The 5,501-nt window shown below is 40.0% G+C and overlaps 1 long non-coding RNA gene across 1 annotated transcript; it reads left to right on the top strand.

Moving 5' to 3' along the window:
* Positions 1–1,715: 1,715 nt before the first annotated feature.
* LOC122049473 lies at positions 1,716–2,851 on the top strand. The gene is made up of 3 exons (XR_006130964.1): positions 1,716–1,811; positions 2,577–2,614; positions 2,803–2,851. It is a non-coding gene; the product is annotated as an uncharacterized LOC122049473 (long non-coding RNA).
* Positions 2,852–5,501: the final 2,650 nt, after the last annotated feature.

Below are 5,501 nucleotides of genomic sequence, written 5' to 3'. Positions count from 1 at the left end.
ATAGACATCAGTGGAACAACATCGGTTTTAGGCTAAAACCAAAGTCTTTGAGTATTTTACACCGGTTTTTCTAAAAACCGATGTCTATGAGCGCAGATTTTAGCTCATAGACATCGGTTTTTTAGGCGATGTCTATGAGCGCCATTTTTTTTGGTTAATAGACACCGATTTTAACATCGGTTTTTAAAATCCGATGTTAATAAACCCCTTCTTAAATAATTTAATTTTTTCACCGGCTAAAATTTACAAGACTTCACAAAATTCCCTCCAAACCTAAACCAATATCGTGCCCCTTCTCTCAACATAAACCTAAACCTAAACCTAAACCTCAGCCTCATCTCCCTCTTCCCCTTCCGTCGTCTCGCCCTCGGAGATCTCGTCGTCGCCGTCCCCTTCGTCTGCAAGTCCTGGTACCGCGCCTCCCTCGACCCTAGCTGCTGGCGCCGCCTCAACTTCCGCTCCCTCGATTTCTCGCCGTCGCCGTCCCCGTCTCACATCTCCCTGCCCGATTCCGCCGACCCTTCTCTTCTTTCCATTTTTCCCGAGTCGACAGAGCCACTCGTCGCGCCATTTCGCTGCCTAGCTGAGCTTCGCAGGCGGCGCCACAGCTGACGGGGCACAACGCGAGGACGAGTGGAGGCGAGACGAAGAAGAAAGAGGCAAGTGTATCTACCTGTGATAACTCGAAATCCATGAGGTATAGTGGGGTGGAAAACCTATAGAAAGTGAGGATTTGGTATGGATTTCGACTGGTTTTCTTCTGGTAAAGGCTTTGATTGTTCTTCCTGGAGATGTTTTGATTTACTTCTTTTGTAGACGCTTTCGATATGTTTTCCTCTTCTGTGGATGTGTTTGATTGGTTTTTCTTTGTATACGATTCGGGTTGGATTTTTCTCGGTGGGATGTGTTCTTGTTGGAGGTTTCGGTTGAAGGTTACTGCTTGGTTTGCGTATGTTACCCAAAATTGTTTGACAGTGATTTCTGATGTGTTCACAGTAGGTTTTCCTAGAGATTTTGGCTGGTGTTCGATGATTTGAGGTTGAGTTGTGTTGTGTTTTCCATGATGAACAAGTTGTAGAGAGTTGCACGTTACCTGTTTGTTAGAATGGGTCACAGAGAGGTCAGAAGTGATTCGAGCTTTCCTTGAAGTTTTGGTTCCTAATTGGAGGGTTTCGGAATGATTTAGAGTCGAATTTGTGTCTTCGTGAGAAGTTGATTTGAAATCTTTGGGTAATTTCCACTCAATGAATTTTCCCCTACAGCATCGTTTACGGATTTCTTTTGATTTGGTTTCTGGTTTAGCTCACTTAGAATGTGATAGCAGATCAGGAAAATTAATGATGCATTGTCAGGACTGGTGCGTGGAAGACCTTTCTGTGCTAAAAATTGATCTTTATCAACGAGTTATCGCTGCAATGAGGAGAGCTGGTGACTACGTATATTCTTGATGTTTATTTGTTCCCATTCTATAACCTTGATCCTATGTTTGTTGCACCTATATTTCAGCTGTTCTCTCTCCCTATCTGAACCTGTTCAATGAAAGTATGAGATAGGTTAATTGTTTACTGAGAGTACAACTCAAGTTGCATTTCTTGTCACCTTCTTTTCTTGATATTCACTATTGTGGAAAATGGATTTTCAATTTTGTGCAGTATGCATCTGACTTACTAAAAAAAACAATGACAATGATAATGTTTATTGTCGATACTTTTAACTCCATCAGGCAGTAGTTGTGAGCATTGACCCTCGGAGAGTCTTTGTCGGGAGCCCTGATGATGTTGAATTTAAGACCATTAAGGTTTCTTCCCCAGGTACTATATAATTATAATTTTGCCTTTCTTGCTTCTTTTAGCTCCACAAATTATTGCTTTTCTCATTATATGTTTCTTTCCACTTCTCTATTGATCCTGTCTGAACTAGGAGTCAACGGACGCTGGGGACGTGGCGCTCCCTGCTGGATCCTTGAGTGCTCCGGCGAACCTGCAACAGAACCGAGCCGAGGGGGTGTCCCGGCGACGGCCCTCCGACGCTCAAGTCAGGCGAGGAAATAGCAAAGAAGTGGCTTCAGAGATCCGGACGCGTGTACCTCCGGTGAAGAAATGGAGGCCTTATATAGAACTATCGAAAGAGCCCAGGCACATCAATCGAAGCAGTCATCTGCTTTAGACCATACCCAAGTATGGGCCTGTCAGAAGAGCATATATGAGACCATACTGCTACTGTATCCACCTCTCCCTGATGTGACGGCGGGATCTTCCATCGTGCAATCTCGTCTACGGCCTTATCATCAGACGTGCCTTCTCTGACATCCCATATCTCGAGACAAGCGCATAGGCCGCTCGACTACCTTTGTACCCTCGCCCTTATCTTGGCCGAGCGGACCACCCGCTCGGCCCTTAGGTCCCAGCCGAGCGGACTCCTGCTCGGCCCTTAGATCCTCCTGCCTTGGCGTCAGAAACCCAAGCCCATGGATGGGTTATCTATAGCTCCGCTCGGACCATTATCCGTTGGGCCAGCCCTCCATTCTTACCGCCGGATCATCTATGATTACATTTCTTCTTCCATGATAACTTCAGGCCCCTCAGGTGAAGAGTAGGCATGGTATCAGTGCACAGTAAGCTTTTCATTATTTATGCACATTATTTTCCCTAGTCATGTATTTTGTCACTAATTTCTTCAAACTAGTCTGGATGCTTCAACCCAAACTCGTAACTATAAATTGGATTACTTTGTGTTAACCTCAGATGAACAAACAAGGTCTTCAAATCTTTCTCTTGTCTGATTTGACCTTTTCTTGTGCAGGTCAATGGTGGACGTGAGGTTCGGCCTATTGGAGCTTTTGAACTTGCAAAAGCTGTCCAAGAACTTGGAGCTGGAGAAATACTATTAAACTGCATAGGCTGTGATGGTAATTTTTCTTGGAGTTTGCAAAAGTGTTCTGTTTGTCCATCCCTGAAGCCTTGTCCCTTTGAAGCCTAATGTCTAGCAATGGGTTCATCAAGGCCTCATATAATGTCATTGTGCATAAGAGAGATGCAAGTTCTTCTACAGTGTATTTCGATACCTTGCTCAGATACACTAGTTTTGAATAGCATATATAAATTTATGAAGAAATAGTGAAGCAAAATTTGTATAAGCTAAATAGCCTTACCGCGACATCTACATGTGTCAGGATGGGGAACTAATGAGAAGACACTGATCAACATTTTAGCGCATAGAAATGCCACCCAAAGAAAGCAGATTCAGTTGGCTTACGAGGAATTGTACAACGAGAGTCTCACCAAAAAGCTCGAATCAGAACTGAAAGGAAACTTTGAGGTGGTTATTTTTCTCAACCTTTATTGTCCAATGAATGTTTTTATCTGTAGGGGCAACATCATTTGCAGAAGCTAATATTAATTATTTGAAAAATTTATAAATGTGAAGAGATCGACATGAACTTAGATATGACTTGAACCAATACTATGAATGTAAGTACATAATTAATGGTAGATTGATATGACTTGTGGCTTGTTATGCGTGATATGCTTATGTACACTATCACATTGTAGCGGTGTATCTGATTATGTTTGATTCTTCAGAAAGCTGTATACCGCTGGAAACATCCACACTTCCAATCAAAACTTGACACTCTTAATTTGATAGCATGTAAACGTTTACAAAAAGGATTAGATGTTTTGTTTCACAAGAGTGAAAACTAGTTGCTTCTACTTAATATGTACATGGTTTATGCATATGGCTTAGGTGAAAAGGAGAAAAGAACTCACACAAATTGGGACGAATTTAGCTCTGACATAGCATGTACAGTAGCTTAGGGATGACCTTAAGCAATTCACACAACATAAAACACATGAATTAAACAACCCATATTAATTGACCTACATCCCATTAAAGAAAATTTATATGTTGACTTAAGCAATCCTTATGCAACCATTAATGAGTGTAGCATTCTCTCATTTCATAAGCTTATATGGTTGCTTTATTTGTCTAAAATAAGTTACAAACCGGATGCTATGCTTTTGTTACAAACCAGATACTAGTTGGAGACTAAATGATTGCCTAAGAAGAAAGGAATTAGAGATTAGGAGCTGCAGCGAGTAGAGTGGCTGGATAAGCTATCTTAAATGGTAACCTTAGGATTAAAGTATTGATTACATTTTTAACCTGCTCAACTTCCTCTAAATATCTAACACATTGATACTCGAATTTAACCTAACCTATTAAGATAAATGGGTAATCAAACTTAAAGGGTACCCATTACCATATTTAGCTATACCAATGAATTTCAAGTTCAACTAGAAGTAAGAGTGAGTGCCAATATGCCTGTGGGTACCTCAAGAATAGGGAACTCTTTGTTTTTATGATTTAACCCCTCTTCATTATTTTACTCACCTCTTTTGTTTTTACCTATATTCATGTTTTTCATTAATCAGATAGAGAACCCTAACTACATTATTTAGGCTACAAGCTCGACCTCTACCACATGGCTATAGGGAGGAAATGATCATGTTGATCCCTAATCTTATCCCTAGCCGATCATTAAACATTAAATGTGTGGGAATTTACTAGAATCTACTCCTACATGAAGCAAATGAATAAAAACTACAAGTAAAGTTTACCTACCCTGTTATGACTTCAGAAGAATATGCTGAATTTTCCATGTATGCTGGCCTTTAATATAGAGGGCTACAAGAGGATTATATCTTAGGTCAAGACACTCCAAATTCATCATAAACCAAAGGGAAAATAGTTTCTACTTACTAGAGGATTGAATGGACCTAAAAGGAAGCTCTAACTTGCTGTTTTGGGTGCTGAACTAAGGAGGCAGCTGCCTTCTTGCCGCATTCCTTGCTGCTGTGTTTGGTAGCAGAAATCACAGAAAATAGGGGGCTTAGTGCAGGATATTCAGGATACCAAGATGGCATCAGAGGTAGTACAATAAATAGTATATCTCTTCATCAGAGGTAGCTTTGTTCTTCTATGCTTCACTAGATTTGTTGAGTAGTCATATTTCTTTGTTCAACCATTATCATGCCTAGTAAGTTGTTGTATGATGCTGTCGGTTCTTATCAATCTGTACACTTGAATTAGAAGGAGCAAATTATCTATGTTATATTCTAAGCAGCATATACTAAGTGTCATATATGAAAGTTTTAGATTCTATGTTATATTCGTTATCTTGCACAGCAGCCTTTAAAAACTCGGTATTCTATTTTATTTGATACATGTACACATTTGTTTTAGTTATTTGACATATGGTGGATTTATGTGTTTTTACAGTTTACAAATCTCAAGTACTCCAGAGTTGAAATTGATGAAGTGCGGTTCGAGTGGGCTGAATGCATGCTAGATTACATTTGAAGTGCGGTTCTACCTTGATGTGTTAAAAGAATGTTCTACCTTGATTTTGATATTTATTAGCTAGCTTTTGATGTAAAAAGAATGTTTGGGTATTTTATGGATATTGTTGTAAGAAGATTATTTATATAATTTGTGAATAT

This window comes from Zingiber officinale, chromosome 2B, assembly GCF_018446385.1.
Source record: "Zingiber officinale cultivar Zhangliang chromosome 2B, Zo_v1.1, whole genome shotgun sequence".
Taxonomy (NCBI): Eukaryota; Viridiplantae; Streptophyta; class Magnoliopsida; order Zingiberales; family Zingiberaceae; genus Zingiber; species Zingiber officinale.
Note: the sequence above shows the minus strand (reverse complement) of the source record. Positions and strands in the feature narration are given on the sequence as shown.